The sequence below is a fragment of the Phyllostomus hastatus genome, unplaced genomic scaffold (assembly GCF_019186645.2).
Source record: "Phyllostomus hastatus isolate PE091 unplaced genomic scaffold, TTU_PhHast_1.1 phas_scaffold_39, whole genome shotgun sequence".
In the NCBI taxonomy this organism is placed as follows: Eukaryota; Metazoa; Chordata; class Mammalia; order Chiroptera; family Phyllostomidae; genus Phyllostomus; species Phyllostomus hastatus.
The window spans coordinates 13,457,439-13,482,935 of NW_025334028.1; the positions used below are offsets into that span (position 1 = coordinate 13,457,439).

At 38.9% G+C, this 25,497-nt stretch overlaps 1 protein-coding gene across 3 annotated transcripts in view; it reads right to left on the reverse strand.

The window, feature by feature from the left end:
* The window catches only part of GPRIN3 (GPRIN family member 3), a 71,925-nt gene extending 64,931 nt beyond the window's left edge, over nucleotides 1-6,994 (reverse strand). For 2 of the 3 annotated variants that reach the window (XM_045820178.1, XM_045820177.1), the window contains exon 1: nucleotides 6,682-6,994. The gene's annotated coding sequence lies outside the window, so the exon portion shown is untranslated. The remainder of the gene's footprint in view (nucleotides 1-6,681) is intronic. The other variant, XM_045820179.1, reaches the window with a different exon arrangement.
* Nucleotides 6,995-25,497: the final 18,503 nt, after the last annotated feature.

Consider the following 25,497-nt stretch of genomic DNA (forward strand, 5'->3'; position numbering starts at 1 on the left):
TTTTAAGGAGAAATAACTTAAAGGATTTGAAGAAAGGCATGGTTAGAGAACAATATAACTACATACAAATTAAAAATTCATGCTATGTATAAAATAGCAGTTAGAAACAGCTTGTAATCATGGAAGCTTTACTGAAATAATTGAGCTTTAAACCATGTCTGGAGGGGGCTTGAAAAGTAGGGGGAAGACATGAGCATTCCAACCTGACGTGATGGCAAAGGCAGTGACCAAAGTCAACAAAGTGGAACCCACAGTGAATCAAATATCTTGCATTTTTGAAAAGTATATTTCTTAAGAAGTGTATCATAAGAAAGCATATCCATATTAGAGTAAAAAATAAAAAAAATTCTTATATTCAGTAGGACAGTATATGTCCCACACAGTCATAATTCAGAATACAAACTCAGATGCAATAAAGAATTCTGAAGCCTGATGACAGGTGCCATATTATACTTAAGAAGGCAGACACCTGGGCACAAGATTACATTTTAGAAAAATTGTTGACTACAATTGAAACGAAAGAGATGTTCTGAGTACTCAGAAAAGATAGCAAACACAAACACGGGACTCCCTCAAGCATCTCATTTATGCAAAGTTGCACATTGTAAAGACAGAGAAGTGTGTCTCAGAGACACAATAATGGTTATTTTAACTTTAGGCTATTTAGAAATCAATATCCTGAAAAAATGATCAAGAATCTAGCCACATAAAATATCTTGATGATTTCCCCTAAACTAGATTTCCCAGTTTGCGGAATCATTCATAATTCAGCCTTATAAAACATTATCTGCAATTCCTTTTCCTCCAGAAATTAGTAGATGCAAATGTGATTTTTCAAGGAGCTCTGGAGCACTCTGTCCAGCTGTCCACTGAATTAGAATGCTCAGGGCCCTAGAGGCTCCTGTGACTGTAGATTTTTATTCTCTAACCTTGAGTTTTCTTCAGGGTCAGTTTGGTTCTGCAAGTGTTGCAGGCTGCGAGTCCTTACTAAAGCAAACTTCCCGGGGGGCGGCCTGGGTATACACTGGGTTTCAGATCCAAGAATCACCATTTTAAAATTGAATTTGGTGTGTGAGGCCAAGAAAGTGCCTTGCCTCTGATCACACAGCTGATCCCTGCGTTTTCTGCTGCACCCAAACCCTGGGGTCAGAGATCACTGCATTGTCCTTTAGAGAGTCTCACTGCATTTACTCTCAATGTCGTAAGGTCTGCAAGTGCGTTTTGATTTCCTCCCCCCACCCCCATCACTCAGGAGATGCTCTGACCTCTCTCTCCTCAGTCCTGCCCTCCCTCCCCTTAGCCAACAAGCATCTAAGAGATCTAGATTTTAGTCCCAACTCTAATAGTGATTTAGGACAAGTTAATTAACTAGTCTGGGACTCTTATGTTTTTATTTCCTTGTTCATAAAAGTAGGGCTAAATAGTGGTATGTATACTTGGCTATTAGGAACCCCACTTCACAGATTTGGACTCAGACTCAGTAGGTCATAGCATTTAACCTTCCAGTGAAGATCAGTTATGTTCGCTTGGGAATAATAATTCAGGCCCCAAATTATGTCGCTAGCTTCAAAATAAAGCTGACCATTTAATTACAGACATAAAAAATACTAGAGATCTGTTACTGTGTTGCCATCTCTGATGTGCCCAGCTAAAATGGTGAAAAATTTTCTTAGTGGCAAACAAGACAGTAGGTACTCTAAACTGTAAAGCATATACATATTCCCCATGAAATTTATTAAGTGTCTTTTCAATTAAAATGCAGCCTCTAGATGTTTTATTACTTCAGTCTTGACTCTTCTGTGAAAAGGTTGGATTATCACTGACTCAAATATTTGGATGTGGAGAAGGGGGACGAAAGAGGAGTCCAAGACACCTTCATAAAAAAGTCAATTTCCATCTTTGATGGCACTCCAGCTAAGTTAAGCTCATGAGTCTCTATTTTAACTGGCATTGTTCTTCTGATTAAAGGTATAACTTTATTCAAAAGGGTATCAGAATCATAACATTGTTTTATTTCATAGGAAAGACAGAAGAGCTGAAAAATCTCAAAAAAGTTTTTCAGAAATACAAGTAAAGCCTTTCTTCTCTGATTTTATCTCCTTAAAATAACTATTAGTGTATAGCAAAACACTGACGTTAATTTCCAAAAATGCATACTAGGTTCACATGTTGCTCGATTTAAGATGGGGATACATCCAGATAAACCCATAGTAACTTGAAAATATCACAAGTTGAAAATGTATTTAATACACCTAACCAACAAAACATCAGAGCTTAGCCTAGCCTGCCATAAGCCTGCTCAGAACACTTACATTAGCTTACATTTAGGCAAAATCCTCTAACACAATGAGTACACTGTAGACCGAAGAGTATCCATTGTTTACCCTCATGACTGTGTGGCTGACGGAGCTGAGCTCGCTGCCACTGCCCAGCATCATGAGAGAATATCACGCTGTGTATCAGGAGGCTAAGAAATGATCAAAATTTGAAGTATGGTTTCCATTGAATGTGTCTGGCTTTTGCACCATTGTAAAGTTGAAAAATGGTTAAGTTAAATCATTGTAAGTCAGGGGGTCCTTTGTATTTAACTAAAATGATAAGTCACAGAGAACCTGAGAAAGGAAATCCAACAGATTCTGCCCTTCCTTGGGGCAATGGGTTCCAAGTGGTCCATCTTCACAGGGCAGTCAGTGCCGAGCACCAGGCCTTGCACCTCTGAGGCACTAAAAAAAGGAGACTTGTTGAAGAGAATAGAAGGATTTGCTCAATGTATGATTTGATCACCCTTGCCCCCTGTGCTAAAGATTGTACTTGTGGTCTGAGAAATGAAATAATCGTGCTACAATGTGGTGTATCACGTAATTTTGATAGTTCAGTCATGAAATGCAGTTGAAACAAGGCCTAGCCTGGAAATTATTACAAAAGAAATAAAAAGATGGCAAGAAATGACAGATTTATGATGTTATGGCTATTCTCTCCAGATCTTCTTAAAGTTAGGGAAAGGAATCTTAGATATAAAATAAATAGCAACTCGACTAATATTTTAGCCTAAACAGAAATTCTGCTGCAATCCTCTCCCTACAACTTAATGCTCATTTTTTCTTTTCTGAATGATTCTTAATACACTTCACATTATGTCACCTCATTCATCACTTCCTTCTTGTATATATTGGCTCTTTTTCACTGCCCACACAGATCTGTCCGTCTTTCATAAACTAGCTCAAGTTCCACTTCCTCCTCGATGCTTTCTAGACTAGTTAGTCCCCAAGGATCTCTGTCTCCTCTAACTTTACTGCCATTAATTTACTGGTAAGTCATAATGTCTTACCTTTCTCCAGGCAGTACTGCTATTCAGAATTTTACATAAATGCTTACATACCCAATCTCCTAGTCGACCCCTGGGGTCTTGCAAACTGGAAGCATCTGTTTTTTGATTCACTTAAAGTGGTCACTTTCAGATTTTTTGGAACATGATGCATAATAAGATACATATTTTTACATCATAGCCTAGTGTGTACATACATATAAACATATATTTAATTTATAATTTAAATGAACAATACTTATTTATCTTTCTATTTTACTTTATGTTTTGAAAATAAAATGCTAGCATAACTAATAAACTAACTTCACAATGGGTTGTGCCTAGTTCTAGAAGGGCACTTGTTGATTACTGTGGGATTGTTGTATATGTTTCCCTCACTTAAAAACATAATTACAAATTGTATGTGTCTTTTGGGCTTTCTGTTCCTCAGTTATGCTTTTGTTCATTCAGTTTCTCTTTTGGAGTCGTCTGGGACAATGAGATGCTTGGAATATACAGTATGTTTCATCCTTTTCCCCTGAACACTGTTGTCATAAAAATAAGATTCCCTGCATTTCTATAAAACTAATTTCTATAAAAATAAAATCTCCATCCCCTCATTCTTTTTTGTTTTCACAATATGCAAAGTAGGTGGTAGACATTCTGTAGATGAAGAAATTGAGGCACCGAGAAGTATGATTTTCTCAAGGACACTTCTCCCTTTCTACCAGTCTATTATAAACAGAGGTAGCTACAGTGTCTAGTTATGTATCTGAAGCATACAGGCTTGGGTAACGTGAACAACATGGAAGCTCGATATGAATACATTTACCTAACGCCTTTGGATCAAATGGTTGACTAAGCAGATGAGTTAGTGGCTCTTCTGAACTTTAGCCTAAGGATGGATCAGCCTCCTTCTCTATCTCCATCTTCCCATCTTTACCTGCTCACAGATTTTCAACCACCTAGAGCTACTTGTTCTTCCCAAGGCCCTGAATATTTGGTCACTGTACCAGGACTGCCCTTCTTTCTCTTCTTTATCAGACTACTTCCTCCTCTTCTTCATGTGCCTGGGGACTGTCCTTGCTCCCTTGCCCTCTCCACCTCCACAGCTGGTGTCCATAGCACCCTATGCTAGCTCTGTCACAGCACTTAACCAGCTGTTACTCCCTCTCTCCCAAAGGCTTGCATGCTGAGACTGTGTCTTGTTCACTCTTCAATTCCACAATCTAGGACTACGTTTAGTTCAGGGTAAATATATTTTGAATGCATGAATGAACCAATGAATGAGTGTATGAAGGGTAGAAACAGTTGCCACTGACAGAGTTCAAGTGTAAGCTGGGACTGGAATTGTCTATCTTGACTCTCTGAAGCCAATTGTTTTTATGGTTTTGTGACTCCATAACCAATATTCCCTGTAAGATGCAGGTTTTGTGGCTGAAAAATTCTTACAGTGATGGATAGTTGTATCTAATGTATTCTTTTAAGTATCTTTGAGGCACAAAGAAATGTTGCAGAGACAAGTAATTAAGTAAAATGGGCAAGTGTATTGAGGCCATTTTAAAAATTCAAATTTCAAAAACAGCTTATTGGAACTCACCCCAACCTCTAATGAAGACTGACCCAAAGCTATGCACTTAAGATTTTTGCCCTTATCATTTTCAAGGAAATCTAGTTAGTGATTAGGTAAAGCCTCACCACATCACAACACACTCTGCATGGCTCTCTATGACTTCCTCGGCACTGTTTCCAAAATAAATTCCAATGATATAACACCTAGACTTGCAATGACAATTACTACTTATTTTTCTGTTTATGAATTAACAACCTATTTCCTCTACTAAACACATACAAAAACTTGAAAAATGGTGATTCTAGTTTAAAGGACCATTCTATAATCCAAACCCCTGCCATTTGCAGATAGAAAAGATTTTCTTGTCTTTATACTGTGACTCATGTATCTTTATTCCCACAGTTGTTACTCAGGGCAGGCCAATGATGAAAACAATGGAAAAGAAACAATAGTTTATAACTGGAAAATAAGCACACTTGGGAGAAGTACATTCAAATCATTATCAAAGTAAAATATGCAGCAGCACCAACAAGAGCAAACAAAAGCCCACGCGAGAGATGTGTAAATATTTCATGAGGCTAAGCCTTAATCAACTCTCTCTCCAAATCTTGCTGGTGTTGTAAACACTTCAGTCTCTTCCCATCCCACCATGACCCAGATTCCTTTTGAAAACAAAATGCGAACATGGACCACTAGATCTTTAACAAGTGTGTTGTGAAAAATTTTTAGATGGAGCATATCCAAAGTATCGATTTAACAAGAAGGAAAAGATACCTTAATGAGAGATGGTTGCTTCTTGGTGATTCTCAGGGTGTTGGTTCTGTCCTTCTCCTCCAAACCCTTGCCTTTTCTCCACTACCTCTCCTGCTTTCTGGACACTCACAACACCTTAACCTTGAACTGCCTATACTCCAAGCAGCGACTTCTCCCAATGCTCCTCTAGGCCTTTAACCCTGACAGGGACTTGCTGCTGACTTCCCAACAACCAAAATTCACTTTCCAGTACCTAAATACCCGCCTTTTCCCTCCCCTTCCACTGCCCATTGTTGCATGTGAAATGTTGCCTGTATCATTTAGATCTGCCTGGATAGCATGAAGATCTGTTGTGTATATTGGTTAATAATGTTCTTTAGCTCTTTCTAAAATTCATCTCCAAAGAGACATTTATAGCTTCTAGTCTCTACCCTGATTTAATCTGGTTCCAAAGTTCACCTCTAGATACTGAACAGGTCTCTACAGTGATTTCCTTTTATCAACCTCTGCCTGCCCTTCTTTTCTCTCAGGCTATCTCAAGAAAGACTATGTATGTGTACTTGGTTTTGTGTGTGTGTTACACACACACACACACACACACACACACACATTAACACATATTTTATATATAACTATAGTGTTTTGACCTTAAAGGGAATAAGCTTAGGAAAATAAGAAACATGCTGGTGTAGTATTGCCAAACACACACACGTACGCACACACACACACACACCCCCATTAAGATATTCACAGTGTGCCGACCCCATTGATTATAAATCCCCTCGCCCAAGAACAAGAACAACAGTGTCTTCTCCCATTTACCTTCAACGCCAGAGCCTAAGGGAGTAATGACCTTGCAGGGAAATTTATCACCTGCGAGAAAGATAGACCCTCCTGGAGCGCAGGATGGGATGGGGACAAGAGCAACAGGCAAAGGATCACCAGGCAAGATGTGGGACCCAATCCACCCTCCATCAAGCACCAAGCACACCTTTGCTCGGTCCCCCGGGGTTGGACACTAGGCTGAGGTGGTACAGGGAGCGTCTCCTACCTGAACTCACCAGGCTCTCCCCGGCGCGAGGGGGCCACTGCTTTCGCTGTGGCAGGGGCTTCCCGTCGCATATCCCAGCCAGCGACTCTCGGTGCCAAACGGATGGCTCCGGTGTGCTAGGGAGCGGCGGTTCTCTTCAGCCCTGTTCCGGGAGCAGCTGGGTGCTTGCAGGAACTGAAATTACCGTGCAAAGAACAGAGGCGGCGCGCAAAACCCGGGCGGAGACCGCTGGGGCCACCCCCACCACTGGGCTGCAGTCGCGGCCTCGGGGAACAGACCAAATTGGAGGTGGGCGCTCAGGTGCCGGCCTGCTCATCCGTTAGGCCCGGGGTGCACCCGTCTGTCCTTGTAGGGCAGCGCAGCGGGGCCGGAGCATCGGAGCCAGGGGTGGCAGCTTCGTCGGCGGTGGTAGCCACGGAGGCAGCAGCAGCAGCTGCAGGACACCGAGCTCCGCCCCCACTGCACCCCCGCCCAGCCTTCTGGGGGAAGGGGCTTGCTGCGGGTGGCGGCTGCTGCGTGCCAGCGGGTGGCTAGGCAGGGGCAGGCAGGTTATGGTTCTGCTGCAAGGAAACTAGAGGCAGGTGGGAGGTTAGGAAAGGAATTTAGCTGGAAAGCTGGAGCTGAGAGCGACTGAGCAGGAATTTTGGTCCTTGTTCGCTGCCACAGGTCACCAGACTCCATGGCTGTGTCTAGACTTTAGCAGGTTTCTTATAAAGCCATGTGCGGCAGAGATCTGAAAGCAAGGAGACCACATGACGTTTAATGCGTGTTGCAGAATGTACAGTATCCCGGGTATTTGGAGAGAGTATTGCTGACAGTGTTCCTGTCCCCCTCCTGGTACCTTTCCCCACACCTCTCCCACCTCCACGGGCGTGCATGGCTTGGGGAATTGCCCTGTTGAGAGGCTCCAGCAATATTGGATGAGTGTGTAGTCCGGTTAGCAGCTGTAGATGGTGCAAAATGATACAATGGAAAGAACTATTATTAACTGAGTGTTTGTTGGCAGGCATTGTGCAAAATGCCTTATATGTGCAGTCTCTCTAATTTTTGTAACAAACCAATGTGGTGGGTATTCTCCAATTTATTGATGAGACAACGGGCGTTGATGATTTAGACACTACCTGAGGTCACACAATAGTAGCTTGCACAGCTGGAATTCAAACTACTCCAAAATAGATTCTCTCAACTAGTACACAGGAAGCACCCAAGGATCTTGTAAAATGTAGATTCTAATTCAGTCGACCTGGAGTGGACCTGAGGGTCTGCATTCCAGTAAGCTCACAGATGATGCCCATGCTGCTGTCAAAGGAACAAAACTTTCTAAGTTTCTCCTTTCATGCCAGTTGTAGTTGATTGATAGCAACTTCCTGAAGGTAGGTTAAGAAGGATTCAAAGGCTGTGTCTTGGCTCTTGAACAAAGGATTCTGCATCAAATGATCCCCTTTCAATTTGGTTGATGAGGGAAAGGTTGTGACAAGTGTGCTGGATGGCCACCCCCGCAGTAGGCCGCTTCTAGAACAGCACATTTGATACAGGAGCGCTTAGAGTGTGATATTTCAGGTATTGGCACACTAAGGGTAGATGTCTCCATTCCAGTTCTCACCTTCATTAAGAAAACCTTAAGTCAAAGTTTTATACCTAACATTTGTATAGCATAAAACACTTTACAAAGTGCTCACATGAGTAATTGTGTCTGTCATCGAAACAACACTGCAAAGTAGATATAATTTCACTTTGTAGGAAAGGAAACTGAAGTAGAGAGATTTTCTTGAGGTTGCCAATTAGGATGTTTGTCGTGGAGGCCAGATTGTGACAGATCTCTAGTTGAGGGCTGTTTTCACTTTACCACTGTATTAGTTTCCCACTGATGCTGTAACAAATTACCACAAGTTTAGTGGCTTACTACAAGACAAATTTATTATCTTACAGTTCTGGAGGCTCAAGGCCTGAAAATAAGTTTTATAGGACTAAAATCTGAGATTCAGCAAGGCAATGCATTCCTTTCTGGAGGCTTTGTGGGGAGAATCTTTTCCTTCCTTGTTTTTTTCCTGCTTCTTTAGGCAGCCTGTATCTTTGGCTTGTGATCATATCACTATGAACTCTGTTTCTGTTGTCTCATCTCCTCTGACTCCTACCCTCCTGCATTCCTCTTATGAAGACTCTTGTGATTACCTTGGGTCACTCTGGATTAATCTAGAATATCTCCATATCAAGGTCCTTACCTTAATTACACCAGCTAAGGTCCTTCTGCCTTGTAAGTAAGGTGGCATATTCATAAGTCCCAGTGATCAGAATGTAGATATTTTTTAGGGTCATTATTATGCTTCCCCAAACCTCACTTAGTACTTATCCTGTAGTTCCTACTATGCCTTATTCATTCTTTTCTTGATTTCTCAGACTGCTGGGAAGTCATTTCAATTAAAAAAATTTACTTGAAAGTCATTCAAGAGATAATAATAAATGTACACACTGATAAGAAATACCCACAAGGTCATGAAAAAGCCATCAGGATGCACAGGAGTATGGTTATGAAAAGTGCATATAGTATTAGGAGCTGCTTGTTGGTCTGAATGACACTGAGGTCATCCTTATGGGAAGTCCTAACCACAGTTAAAGGCATTTGTTAGCAATACATAATTTTCAAAATTCTGCTTCTCAAAATTACACTGTTCCATGATAAATAAGATAATCCAACATTCTCACAAAATTGAGTATAACACCAAATTCTGAACAGAGTGAGAGTTTTCAAAGTGATAATGAAGCTAAACCAGTATGCCAAGGAAATCAATAAATATTATTAAACATTTTTTATGCTCAAGGCACTTATAGACTCTGACATATAGAAGTTTTTTTTTAAAAAAATTTCATTGGGGACACAGAATTTATGAAAAATGAAAACTGAAATGAAGAAACAATAAAAGGAGCAACATGGGATGGCGCATGATTAATTGCCAAGTGTATTATATAAAGCAAAAATTTTATTGGGAAGTCAGGTTTTTACAAGGGAATGGGGATAAAACGAGAAAGGTAGATTGGATGGTTGTGTTGTGAAGGAATTTAAATGTCAAGCTAAGAAATTTAGACTTAATCCTCAATAATAATAGTGACAATACCTTACATTCAATCAGTGCCGAGTAATTTAACAAGTGCTTTCTACATGTTTTCAGTCATTTGACTTCCTCCCTTCTGCCCTCAGAGAAGCAGGCAAGTGCAAACACACAGCACACACCACATGGGGAAGGAAGTGCAAGCCACCTCTCAATGAGATTTTCCTGACCAGTCTATGTAGAATAGCAGCTCTCCTTCCCACTTACCTGCTGTTCCTCTATCTTTCTTCCCCTGCTTTGCAATTTCCATTAGACTGACTACAACCTCTCGATAGAGTATGGTATATACTTATTATATGTCTACTGTCTATGGGAGCAGGGACTCTGTCTATTTTGTTCACTTTTATATCCCTATTGTCTAAAGCAGTGCCCAACACTTATTGAGTACTCAGTGCTTGTTGAATGAATCATTATCCCCAATTTACAAAGAAGGAACCAAAATGCCAGATGTTTAAATGACCACCACTATATCCCCCAGCTGTTAAATGCCTTTGCCAAGACTGAAGCCTAATGTCCAGTCCAATGCTTTTTGATACCATGTTTTCTTTCTGAGTGAAAGCTTGTTAGTGGTGTTTAAATAAGGGCAGGAATGTATTTTTAAAATGATAAGAATTTGAGAGTAGAATCTTCTCCAAATGTCACATCTTTTCTGAAAACTTCATCTATTTAGCTGGATTGGTAAGAAGCACTGGTGGGGTGGAGGAGATAGTAGATTTGGAGGGCTGACATCAGTTCTACTCTAGTTGGCACCGAGGTCTGCTGTATGTGTTTTGCAATCATTCTCCAGTTAATCTACGTCTGACTGTCTTGACACTCTGTATTATGGGACTTTTGGATGCAGAAACCATAACTAGCTTTTATATCCCTGCATTTTGCCCAATACTGGGCTCTAAATAGACTTACCATGGCATGGTTACAAGATGGAGGTCATCTCTCCAAAAATCATACCCTTACACAGTGCATTCAAGACAGTGTAGGGAATCTGAACATGCCACCACAAAATATGGCACCTTGGCATAAGGATTGAGTTGGAGGCAAATGGGAATTAACAGATACAAAAAGAAGCCTTCTTGGAGCTTCCCTTATCTGACTAAAAGCAGAAACTTCCGAGAAATGAGGACAGCCACAGATCCCCTCTTCAGGGGAAGTTTTATGGCCATGAAGAAGAGAGAAAGTAAGCACCAAAAGGGATCTGGAAATAAATCTTATTAAAAAAAGCCTATGTCTTCTGTTAGGTTCCTCTTCACACAATTTGCCACCCCTTAAAGTCTATACCTCATTTTCTTCATTTTATCACTTTCTCTACAAATTTATTTCTCTTTGTTAAGATGCTATATAAGCCCAAGTTCTGACCACCACTTTGAGTTACTCATCACTGAGTTTCTTCTGTACATGTTAATAAACTCTGTTTCTTTTTTTCTTGTTATTCTGTGTTTTGTCTCATTTGTTAGGCCCTGGCCAGTAACCTAGGAGGGTAGAAGAAAAAGGTTTTTGTTGGTTTGTTTCTCCTTTATAACAGGAAGAAAAAAATTCCAGTGGAAAGGGGAACCTCTATTACTTTTTTCATGAAAGAAAAAAAACATTTCTCAGAACCTACTCACTTACTTCCAAGTCATTGACCAGAATTTGGTCACCAAATCATTAAGGCAGGATGTGAAAGTGAACACCTAGCAAGAAGAATGGGCTTGCCTTGATTTTTGTAGGCCAGACATCTTGGTGCCCCAATAAAAATGAGGGTTCTATTAGTAAGAGAACCCCAGTTAGTATGAGAGAAGTAAGGTAGGCCCTAGGATCATCATTTTTCATGGAGAATCAGTATAGAAGCAGTGAAGACTCACATTAAAGTCCATTTTGATGTTATCTGACTGCATTTAGATTCCTGGAAGAACATGGCAAGCCATATAAATCAGGCTTCTAAGTATTTTCCTCCTCCCTTCCCCTTCTCACTTCCTTCCTTCCTCTTTCTTTCCTTTCCCTTCCTTCCCACCATTCCTCCCTTCCTTGCTCCTTCCTTCTTTCCTTCCTTCCTTCCTTCCTTCCTCTCTTTCCTCTCTTTCCTTCATTCTTTTGACTAATAGACTCATATTCATTGATGACCATATTAAGATTATGATATCCACTTGGCTTAGTTTTTCTATGGCTGGTATTCACTATGCTGTGGTAGCTGAGACATTATAGATTTTCATGTTGGAATCTGAATACAAATTGGCCAAATACATAATGTGGACTCACATCTTGTTTGTCTGCCATGTATTAAGCCTACTTTCTTGGCATGGGTGAAGGCAGAACCAACCATCAGTCCATAAAGTGCAAGGAACACAGTGGAACAGAACTTCTTAAAGACATGATTCCCTGCCCTAGGAGACAGAGCTTTAAGTGTTCTAAACATGAATATTTTACACAAACACACACATATGTGTATATATATATATATATAAGAAAAAAATTATATATGTATATACATTTAATTTATATATGATGTGTTACGCATTTATATATATCAAAGAAAGCATATATATGTACATAGGGGATCCCAAAAGTATAGATACATAGATAATATATTTTATTTTTTGTAGGTTGAAGGTGTCACTGACAAGATTATATTTGTCTAGATGTGTTAATTTTATGGAAACCTTTTATACTCATGAAGCATGAAAAGAAAAGACTTCTATAGTTAAAAAAATTATTTGATTTCCCTAATCAAGTTTGTGCTTTTATTTCCAGGAGTAACTTGTCTTCCAAACTACACATTTACAATAAGGAATCTTTGTAAGACATTCCTAGAAGTTACATAATGAAGCATATCAGTGTGAAGTGGGTCTTTTTTCCCTATGGCAATAATGTTACCATAGGCCTGGCTTCTCTGATCAGGAATTCAATAAAAAAATGATTCAGAATTCAAAACTATCAAATACCAAAATATCCGCAGTCCTTTAAAACACGATTTTGTTCTAAATTCCATACAATGAGTCAAGTCTACAAAGTGATGTCAATGTGTATATCAGTTACTCAAGGAATCTCAATGTAGCACAACGTACTTATGTAACACTGAACATTATAACTGTTCTGTTTCATAATGACTTATTTAAAACAAATAATCCAACTCTAATAACCATTGCATTAATTATACATGACTGAAGGAATAATTTTGTTTGCATTCTTATGACACAGGAGGAGTTGGGAGAAATAATGTTTTGCCAAATTCTTACTACAATTTCTTAGTAAGTTTGAATTATTATACTTTTTTTTCTTGGTAAATTTTCCTGCTGCAAGAAGTCATCTTCAAAATCATAAATAGCTTTGACTAATGGACTTTTGTTATGATATTACCATATGCCAGACACCATACCAGGCAATGAAGACACAAAATTGAATACACAAAGCCTTGCCCAGGAGGAGTTCATAGTTTTGTGGGGGAGAGAGATGCATAAACAGTAGATTTCCACATAGGCATGAGAAATGCATGAGGCACAATAGAGTACAGGGGAGCTGGAGTGCGGGAAAAACAAGAAACCTGGAAATGAATCTTAAATTGAAGATATATAGGAGTTAGTGGGATGAAGAAGTAAAAGGAACAGGAGACATTTTAGAGAGTCTAACTTGGGCCGTGCTCAAGATTGGGTCATTTGAAGACAGAGCTTTTGCAGTATTTACATACTGGAAGTCCTTATTAAGAAACATAGTTCATTCAATAAATGCTTACTGAGTGTTTTATTATGTATTGGGCAACGTCCTAGGTGCTACAAATACAATGATTAACAGACACAAAAGTCCCTGACCTTTACATTCTAATGGGGGAGATAGATAAAAATTGAATGAACAAAAAAAATATATGCTATGATGTCAGATATGATGAATGTCATAAAGGAAGAAAAAGGTAAGGGACTAGAGAGTGATAGGGTGCTATTTTAGATGTGGATGGGGCAGTAGTCAGGGAAATTCTCGAGAGGCGGTTTTGAACAGAAAAAAGTTAGGTTAAAGGCCATATGAATATGAAGTGGGGAACAGCATTTCAGATACAAGAACAGCTTGTACGAAGGCCCTGAGGCAGAACCTTGGCTTGGTATGTTTAAAGATCAGCAAGGAGGCCAAAATGGCAGGAGTACCCTAAAGTGAGAGGAAGATTAACAGGAAATGAGTTGGTAGAAGTGGGCAGAGGCTGGCTTACATAAAGCTTTTTATTTACAAAACCTGTTTCTTCTGTTCCTATTTCCATAGCTATAATGCATTTTTCAAAATTCCTTGCAGATAGGGACATGTGACTACATGAACGACTTCTGCCTGCTAGGGTGTGGTGAACATGCTGCACATGACTTCCAGGCTCACTCACATAAGTGTTCTGTAGGAGTCTTTTGCTTCTCTGCTTTTCTATCTCATGGAGACTCTAAAGCCTGTTCTCTCACCAACCAAGCACATGGAAGACTGATTATTGACTAGGAACATTTACTTTGGACATTGTATAAACACAAAATGCAGTTAACTACACTAAGCCATTAAGATTTTGGGGTGTGTTACAGCAGCCAGTGACTCTGATTAATAAAGCTTTGTAGTAGGTAAGGTTTGAAAAGAGCCATCTATTGAATATCATATTTAAATTCATCTTTTAAATTATTTATCCTATATCTGCCTTCCTATGTCCCCAAATTAGGAAAACCTTAAAGAAGGAAAGTGGCCATAGGTTATCCATCTGAAGGCTCTTATTTTAAAGAGAAGGGGCATAGTCATCCTGCTTTGTCTTAGTAACACTGAGTGGTGTGGACATGAACTTGAAGTAGAAAGTGGCTTGTAGAAATGATAAGCTTCAGCCTTTCCCCATGACAAGCCCGATTCCCTCTTTCCCTGCCCAGCTCCAAGAGGAATAGCAGGAGTGATATGAAGTATGGAAGGAACAAAATGCAGTTATTTATTAAGTAGAACTGAAGTGTTGACTACCTCAAAAGTAACAAAAGATCACATGAGAAAAAAACTTGATTATTGAAGAATTTAGTTGAATAATTAATAAATCACCTTAAAATGTATATAATGACTCTCTCACATCTGCATCTTTGAGTGTAAGCACACAGCTGAGATATAGTTATTTTCATAGTTCCCAACAGCATTTTTAAACACTATTTTCTCTTCACAGGAATGTTCCTCTAGCCTCATTTTTAATTCTCCTATCTTTCTCAACTACCATGGTACTAAAATGAATGTTCATTACTTTGTTGTTCATTATTATAATTTTTGTTCATATACTCTGTTTCTTGAACTGGTCTAGGTTCTAGGAATATAAAACTCCTGGCTCTCATGGAGCTCAGAAAAAAAAAGAATTTTTAAAATAGTATTACTTAGCTTGTTTTTACTTTTTGTATGGTTGCTGTTGCCCTGATAAAAAATTACCACAAATTTAGTGACTTAAAACCACACAAATTTATTCTCTTAGAGTTATCGAGGTCAGAAGTCTAGGGTGGTTCCTTCCGGAAGCTTTGGAGGAGAATCTGTCCCTTGTTTCTTCCAGCTTCTAGAGATTGCCTGCATTCCTTGGCTTATGGCCAAATCACTCTGATCACTCCTTTTATCATTGTAGTACCCTCTCCTCTATCTGACCTCCATTGTCCCTCTTTTAAAAATCGCTGTGATTTTATTGGGCCCACCAGTACAATCCAAGGTGATGTCACCGTCACAAGATTATTAGTTTAGTCACATCTGTAAAGTCCCTTTGACTATGTAAAGTAACATATTCATAGGTTCTGAGGAGTAGGCTGTAGATATCTTTGGGGAGAAAGGGCACATTTTTCAGCCTTCCACACTTTTTCAACATTTAAGACTAAAGAAATTAACACCTTTTGGGGAAAGCTTTAGGGTTTGGGGTTTTGGGGTTTGCCTTCATGTCACATTGGTTTTAATTGAGGAAGGGAGTGTACTTCTATGACACTCTATAGTTTATAAAAGAACAATTTCATTTTCTTTATCAAAATTTGCAGGTAAGCTGCTGTGGCAGGAAGGCACATGTGTGCTCCATCATACTAGTGAGCAGGGTGCCCAGGGACTCTCCTCTGCCACTTTCCAGCCTGTGCTCTGCAGCAAGTGCCTTAGCCTCTACCATCCTTAGTTTCTTCATTTCTATAAAATGGAAATAATAGGACCTTAGTCAACTGTTGTTTTTGGTTGTCTAAGGACTAACTGAGATAACTATGAAAAGAATTTGGCTTATTATAGGCAGGATTTCTCAACTTGTGGTACACAGTCTTCCAGGGAATCCATATATAGGAGACAGTGAATCATTGACCCTCTAATATTTACATACAAATCTTTGTAGTCTGTATAAATACACATTTTGGGAGGAATATTACCTCTATTTTTCATTATGTTTTCTAAAAGTTTATGAACTTGTTCAATACTAACAATTATTTAATAAGATAAATTACAATGATATTTCTCTTTCAACTTTATCGGGGATGGCATTGACACACTTCCTTCTTCAATTAAAACCAATGTGACATGAAGACAAACCCCAAGGTAACATCAGTGGTACATCTTTTTATTTTTCTATAATGGTGGTTTTGGGTACATGGAAAACATCCTGTTTAAAGTAAGTGATATGCTACCTAAAATGTCCATATCCTTATGATATTTCTGCATTTAAAGTTTCATGTCCCATTCCAACCCCCATTGTTCCTCTTAGAGGAATAAGCATGATTTCAGCTGCCAGTAACAATTCAGCCTTGATCTGTCTGGAGTTTTAAATTATATTTCCATCCACATGATTCAAAACTCATCATGCGCTGCTATCTTCACTTTGCCAACACTCACTGGCAATTCTTCAGCTTGCCATCTCAGACGAGCTCACTGAACCGTGAGTGTGTTTTATGGACTAAAGTGACTTGAATGGAGGCACTTTATGGAGCCCATGAGCATGGCTTGCTTATTCCAGGATATAACATTTCCCTAAAGCTGTGCCTCCACAGTGGGATAATATCACATTGTATGATAGACTGTGAGTTCCTTGAGAGCAGAGCTTGTATATTGTACATTTCCTTACCCCTTACACCTAATAACCACATAGTATGTGCTTAGAAAATATGTTATGTCAATTAAATACTTATTAATACCAAACTTATTTTTTCTAATAAAATCTACCTTTCCCCCCATTTTCTTCTCTATTAATGGTATCAGTTTGAAACCATAAAAATTTATATCAGGGGTCAGCAAACTTTGGCCCTTGAGCTAAATCTGCTGCCACCTGTTTCTATGCATTAAGTTTAATTGGAACATGGCAGAAGTGAATAGTTGTGACTGAGATTGTACAGACTGGAAAGCCTGAGCTATTTGCTGTGTTGCCCTTTTACAGAAAATGTTTGCCAACTGCTGACTTGTGTGATGATATCCAGCAAAGTTATCTTGTGGGATGGCAAAGACTTGTCCATATTGCTTTTATTTATTTATTTAATTTTAGAGAGAAGGAAAGGGAGGGAGGGAGAGAGAGAGAGAGAGAGAGAGAGAAAGAGAGAGAGAGAGAGAGACATCGATATGAGACAGAAACATTCATTTGTTGTGTCTCATATGCACCATGACCAGGGACCCCAACAGAGGACGTGAGTGGGCACTGAAACTGCAACCCAGGCATGTGCCCTGGCCAGTAATAGAACCAGAGACCCTTCGCTTTTTGAGACAGTGCCCAACCAACTGAGCCATGCCAGTCAGGGCCATATTGCTTCTTTAAACATGACTCTTCTCACTGATTCTTCCTCAATTCATTCTTAATCTCCACTTATACCAAGTCCTAACATGTTGTTGAACTCTTCATAAGTCAAGAAAAATAAACCTGACCCATGGAGGGCAGGAATTGTATCATATTTATCTTTCATCTTCAACTGAACTCAGTAACTTGCTTGTGTGACATATGTTCTTCTCCAAATATCCGATCAAATAGCTTACTGATTGTGATCCTCTGTGTAGGTATTTCATGTACAGCATGAAGTTATTTAGAAGTTACTTACCATATTTTGCTGTGTATAATGCACACCCACACTTTTGTGTGCATTATACACAGGGATTATTATGCCCATGGTTTGTAATCATCATACCCATGTGTAATGCACATCCTTATTTTCCCCTCAAAATTTTGAGAAAAAAGTGTGCATTATATATGACAAAATATATAGCTTCTTCACAAGCAGATAAATGTGTCAGGGCTCATTAAGGGAGAGTTTTCATAGGGGGCAAAAAACCCAGAAAAGTATTGTGTAAACCACAGAAAATTATGGAAGGGAAAACAATAAAACACTCATTGACTTTCTAAAGCACTTTCAATGATTTTAGAGTGTATGGTTTAGCAACAAAATAATAATAAGAAAAAAAGGAAAAATCTATGCAGCATGGAGTGATAATTTATGTTTCATGTTTTATTTAAAAAATAAAAATAGATATGAACTGCTAATATAAGAATGAGTACAGAACAACCGTACTTAATAATGATAAGAAAGACATGTCTTATTCTGGGCTGGTTGAGTAACATTACTAACCACAGAGGTTAACATAGATAAGATCAAATATTTTAAAACATTTCTCTTTTAGGACCTTCCCCAAATTCAAGTCATGGAAAGGGTTCAGTCTCTTCATCCTCTGTCTTGTCCTTAAAGCAAAACTTAAAACTTGTGAACTTATTTCCTCAAATATTCTACTGATCGATGCCGGAGAAATCTAAGCTTTCATAGGGCTTTTGGAAATATAAAGACACTTCTTTGATGGTAAATTTCTGAACTTCATGCACACACATAAGACTTGGGGCATGTGGCATACATTTCTATCATCCTATGGTTACAAAATAGCATCAAAAACTATTAGGTGCCTTAAGATTAAAAAAAAAAAAACAATAACTCATCCTAGACCTGAGTTGAATACCATACAAAGGAGAAAAGACAATGAAGGTTACCTCAGGGTAGGAATAGTCTGTGGGAATAAAGGGAGACAGGGCAAGGGTATTTGTTTTCTTCTCTCTTTCTCTCTCTCTCTCCCTCTCTCTCTGTATTTTTCTTCTGATTCTAGCAACATTGAATAATTTGTAATTTTAAGATAGTTTAATACCAAGAATCTCAAAGACTGTAAATAGTCATATATGAGCCTGGTAATGGGTATTTTAAAATTCTCAAGTCTAGCCCTGGCTGGTGTAGCTCAGTGGATTGAGCATTGGCCTGTGAACCAAAGGGTCACTGGTTCAATTCCTGGTCAGGGCACATGCTTGGGTTGCCGGCCAGGTCCCTGGTAGGGGATGCCTGAGAGGCAACCACACACTGATGTTTCTCTCCCTCTCTTTCTCCCTCCCTTCCCCTCTGTCTAAAAATAAATAAATAAAATCTTAAGAAATAAAAATAAAATTCTCAAGTCTAGAAATACTTTAATTAGCAAAAATTTGACCAAAATAATAAAGTATACAAGCATCACACAGTCATGGACATATGCATATGTTCACCTACTTATTTCTCTCTCTCTCTCTCTTTCTCTATCATCTATTGATCTATCCATCCATCCATCATCTATATGCATAGAGTGATAGGACCACTCTATGGCAAATGGGAATTTTCAGAGCAGTTGTTACTAACATAATTACAATAGTAATGAGGCCTATAAAGTTTAGGGTGAATAGTAACAAGATTTCCCTTTTTATATATTGCTTCACAGCCGAGTCCTAGGAAACATATAATACAATTTTTACTTATGACTTGCAATATCTGTATTCTTTATCTTTAGTCCATTCTAGTCCATTTTTGTCTTTGAGAAAAAATATACCACTCCTACTAGGATCAGGATGAGAGTCAATGATCAATTTATCATTAGAATAGGAGAAAGACACTGGATTCAGAAGCACTATTTTAACACATATTGAATATATAAACCAACTCAACCATTAATCTCACTAAGAACATAAAGCCTAAGTCTTCTTGGTTAATATCTCAGTGTTACAAGATTGTGGACTAACCCTGGACAAGATTTAACTTCCATGTTAATGTGAGGGGTAGGTCAATTTTTACTTCTGGGGGAGTCAACACAATTATGAAATTCTTTATAAGAAGAGACAGTAATGAATTTCTGATCCTACTGAGTCCCTGTATACACCTTGCTCTAACCTAGAAACTACTCCTCTGACAGCTCATGTTTAAATCTTATTAGATCTTATACACTTAAAATTATGCCAAAACTCCACCCCTGCCAACCACACTATCACCCTCATCACCTCCCACATTCCTTCTATCTTACTTAGTATTTCTAAAACCTTTTTAATCTTATTGTTTCCTTCTCCCACGCTATCCCATAGTTAGTACTTATTTGTGCTCCACTTTTTGGATTTGAGTATTATTCTGATTAAGAAGTGTCAAGCTTCCATCTCCAACTTTTCCTTTGCTCAAACATCTTTAACCCACTCAAATGCTTATCTCACCAGGGTCCCCAAATGCCCTGCACAATTTGAGAGTCTAGTAATATGAATTGTGTGTTCTTCCTACTGAAAATGTGGGCTTCTAATGTCTTAGTTTGTCTGGGCAGGTATAAGAGAAATACTATAGACTAGGTGGCTTAAACAATAAACATTTACTTCTCACAGTTCTCAAAGTTGGGGAGTCCAACCAAGACCAAGACTCCAGGAGATTCAATGTTTGGTGAAGGCCCACTTCCTTAGTCATAGACAGCTGCCTTCTTGCTGGAGCCTTACAAGGAGGAAAGAGGGCAAGGGAGCCCTCTGGGATCCCTTTTATGGAGGAACTAATCCCATTGTGAGGGATCCACCCTAATGGCCATTTCTTAATACCACCAATTGGTGGTTAGGATTTCAGTACATGAATTTTGGGAGAAAACAAATATTCAGTCCATCGCAGTAAGTTCAGTCAAAAGCACAACTGAAAGCAAGTCTTCTTTTGATCCATTAAGCATTACTTCTCCTCTAGGACTTGTTTTCTTTTTTAGCTGTAAAATGACACATTGGAGCATCAATGGCACCTGATAATCTCAATTGTTTATTGGAGTATCCAGGGTTTATCATAATTATAATGTTCAATCCCAAGTAAGGACAGAAGATGGTTCTGTCCTTGATGTATAACAGGGGGAAGAAGTGAGAGGCAGGTGAATGTGTTTCCTTTCCAAGGCCAATTGTCTGGCATCATTAACCCAAGGGATTAGGAATGTTTTGAGCAACTTCATTATTTGGGCCTTTGAACTAGTTTAACTCACTTCATTTGGAGAAAGTCACCCACAAAGAGCTCTTCCATGAGAGACAGAGATGAAAGAGCTAGTTAGGTCCCAGTATTTGGCTTCAGTTCTCCAGGGGCCACCACCAGTAGCACGTTGACTTCTGATTGTGGTGGGGGTGGGGGGTGGGGTGGGAGGAGCAGCAGCACCTCATCCAACTTTTCCTCCCACAATACAAATGACTTCACACAAATCAAAATCTACCTGGGTCTCATATTTTTCGTCTTGAAAATACTGGAGTTTGAACAGATGACTACATTCCTTCTAGTCCTAACATTGTATCAACATCATTATTTGGATTATTGTTTTAACCTTTCACATCCTCCAGGGATGTGGATGCAGGAAATAAGAATTGGACAGGAAGTTAGGGGCCCTAATGGAGTGATAATGGTCAGTGTTCTCTGAGCCTCAACTTTTTCTGTACAGGGTTCAGTGGAGAGGAAACCAGGCCTTTCCTTGGTGAGAGAGCAGGGCAGTGGGGTGTGGGGGAGAGAGCATGGAGCAAATATTGTCAAGGTTCTTTCCACCTCTCAGTTCTCTGAGTCACTTTAGATAGTTTGTCTACCATTACTCAAGCAAAGATAAAATGAGAGGATTTCATGGCATCTAAATTCCTCTTTTTTGTTCTGTGCTAGGTTTTCACTTTTTTAAATTTTTTATTTTGGGCAAGTAGAGAGAATGACTAACTAGTAAAGAGAAGAACACAGTTTTTAAAAATATTTTAAACATCCAGTCTCCTGATACTTAGAAGGACTTCTTCTAAACCCAGGAATCAAAACATTTCACAGAGAAACTGCACATAACCACATTTTTCTTTTTAGAGTGTGTCAAGTATATGAGTTTAACAAGCAACACTTGCTTACCATGTCTTTAAGCTCTTTCCCTTGTTTGTTAAGAAAAGTGAAGCGCAGAAATACCCACGTTGTGTTACCTATATTGTTAATCTCACAGATGACCGTTTCTGGGAATCACAAGAAACAATTGATCTTACTGACCAAAGGAAAGCACTCGCTGCTCTCCCCACTGGGTCATTGGAGTGCAGTGAACGTCCCTCCCAGCACAGAGAACCCTGGAGGTTAGAAAGGACATCTCATTGTTTTCTGTTTAGCAGATGTAGATGAGTAAAGCCAGAAATCATATTATTTTATGTTTACCTTTCAATTAAGCAGCAAGGAAGATAAACAAATAAAACTAAATATAGCTCTACAGAAAAAAAAAAACATTTCCAGTTGTCTTCTCTTAAATTTCCCAAGCTCAGGCTACTATAAGAAATGTGAACTAGAAGACTTTCTTCCAAGTAGTGAATATTGAGAGGCCACTATCCCCATTTTGTAGCTTATCTGGGATCGGCTCAACTAAGTCAAAAGACATTGTAGCTATGTATGAATAAATAGTAAAAGCATACATGGAAAAATTTAGAAGCTATATGACTTTTAAAAATATGGTATTTATCCCTTATAAATTCCTGTGATTCCTCAGCACACAGTAAGCATAGCACTTAATGAACTCTTGCTTTTATTGTTATTGTGATTTCTTTCTTGATCCACGTAATGTCAAAGTCCAAATAGCTAGAAGTGTCCTCAAATAGGGCCCTGCTGTTTTTAAAGAGTTAAATGAATAAGTCAAATATTCTTAGGATTTTTCAAATATAGGACCATCTTTCATTCTAAGAGTATAATCCTAACACATTCCAAAAAGGAGAAAAAGAAAATAGCAATTTATTTAAGAGAGAGAGGGGGCTTGGCTGTTTTAGTAATAAATGCCACTTTCCTTGAGTGAAGAAAATATTTCTTAAGATTTCTACTTTATAAGCTTCATTTCTTTCTCTCAAGTACTATCCTGAGAAATTTATGGCTAAATAACTCCCTGATTCATTCTTCTGAGAAGACATCTGAAGCCAGGTAAAGTGAGTATGGAAGGAACAACCTGAGACCAGCACTGAGACCTTCTCTTCCTTGTGCTAAATCAACACAAGTGAGTTGTAAGTTTGAAACCTTGGTGTCGAGCCATCTCAGCACAAAACAGTTATTAATACACTCAGCAGTCTTGAATAATGGATCTTGAGAAGGCCTCCAAGGTATTCTCTTGAAGGCAGCAACATTCTTGGAAAAATGGACATGAGCTCATTTAGAATGTCCTGAGGAGCGCCTATAAATGTAAAGCAGTGTGTGTGGTGACCTTTACATTGCCAGACTGAGGGCACGCAGGACCTGTACCTGACTGCAAGAGTATTGTTTTGATTCCTCTGCCCCATCCCTAGAATTCTTATGAAGACCCTGGTACTCGCCTGCCTCACTTGGAGGGTTCTGGGACTTCATGTTCTTTCTCAGTGGCTGCTGTAAGTCAGCTGCTACAGAAGCCTAGCTCAGTCCAGGCCTGTAAGTGCTGCTCTTGTTGTTACTCTCATTCAATACACTTGTTGCTCTCTTCATGTTGCTCTTTCCCTTGCTGTCAAAACCTCTGCCATTTATACAGTGAGGGAGAGAGTTTCTCCAGGGCTTAACCTTGCTACTTTTCCTTACTGATGCTATATTAGGAATTCTGAACATGATTGCCAAAACCCAAGGGTAACAAAGCAAATATATGCCTCATCAAGGATTGCTCAGTGACACAAAATGAGGCACATGTTTTATCAGCCTAAGATCTGAACTTTTCCTTCTGTTGTAGTGTGAGGCCTCTTTCTACCTGCCCTTTCTGTGTGGGTGTGTTAACGTCATGGACCTGCAGGTTAGACCCAACATCCTCCCACCCCAAACAGGGAGGTTGTTTCTTTGTCTCTAGGCTTGTGCCTTATCATGTTAGCAACTCCAGTGAAAGGAAGGTTTTCTTTCTCAAGAGTTCCAACAAAAGTATGGAGGGAGAAGTCTCATTTGCCCTGTTTGGACATATATTCAGCTTAGAACCAGTTACTCAGTAGTTAAGGTAATGCAGTTCTCTCATTGGCCAGGCATGACTCATAAGCCCAGCTCTGGAGCCAGAAGATGGAGTCAGGCCCACCTTAATCACATGCGCTGAGAGTGGATAGGGCTGGTATTACTCAATGTGGGTGTGAATGGTTGGCAGGCAAAAACAAAACATATCTACCATTGTTTCTCAGAACTTGGGGGAAGATACTATTTGGATATTTGATATCTAAAGATGGATAAATCACAGGAATAGGAGAAAACAAAGTAGGTGTTCTTTAAATAATACACGCTATAAAATATTCATGTAAATAAAACAAGGTGACTTTTTAAAATCGTCACTCAAAGACATGTTTATTGATTTTAGGAAGATAAGAAGGAAGGGAGAGGAAGAGAGAGAGAGGGAGAAAAGGAGGGAGGGAGGGAGAGACAGAGATATGAATAGATTGCCTCCCGTGTGCACCCTGACTGGGTCAAACCCACAACCTAGGTATGTGCACTGACCAAGAATCGAACCTGCAATATTTGGTGTACAGGAAGATGTTCCAACCAACTGAACCACCTGGCCAGGGCTAAAGCAAAGTGACTTTTATCTTTCATGTAAATATTGCACCTTTATATGCACCATTCCATATATTATCTGTGCAATTTTAATCTAATTACTCAAGTTTCTCCTATGTTAAATAAATAATCCTATTTTTCAGAGTTGTTGAAAGAACTAGAAATAATGCATGGGAAAAACATACCAGCATCTAGGATATAGTTTATGCTCAATGAATGGCAGACATCATTATCAACATCGTCATTTTAATAAATTCAGCATTTCTCACTGTTGGAAGAACAGTTTAAATTATAGCATTTCTATATCTAAGTTTTCCTTAAGGGCCAGTAAGCTACCTGTAACTTTCTGCTTTAAATGTCAGACTTGAAATGAAATTTTGATCAATTCATTGTGAATCCATTAGGTCTTTTCATCAATTTAGCTCTAAGGAAGACCTCAACAGCTTTAAATATATTGATGCCGGTTGAAATTAATTTTAATTTAACATAAACCAATGGCAAAGTGAGGTCAGACTAGCAATGTTGCCAACATGAAATCTGTGCCCTTCCAAGATGTTCTTTCACTTATGCTCTCTATTAAGTCCAGTTTTATTTTATTAGCTATGATCGATGTGATTCTGAACCTATATCTCCCTTCTAAATCCCTTTTTAGAGAGGGATGTCTTCTACTGATAAAGAAGCTTGCCTGTAAGCTTCTTAAGGTAGGGAATGTTTCTTACTGTTTTATATGTGCAGCAATCCTATGCTGAGCCTATAATTAGCTGCTCACTAAGAATTTTTTGGATTGATGCTTGTTTAGAGATAAAGATGCAGAATGTGTTTGTATGTGGTTTGGTTGTTAAAACTGGGGGTTAAGTGTGAATGAATTTGGGTGTAAGAAAAATAGAGGAAAAATTAGAGAATGATGATAAAAAGGAAAATGGTTTATAACTGACAATTAGGAATTAACTTGGGTTCCACAACAAGTTTCTGGGGTACTGTGAACTTTCTCAGGTTCTGGGCAAAATTTCAAGCACATGGGAAAG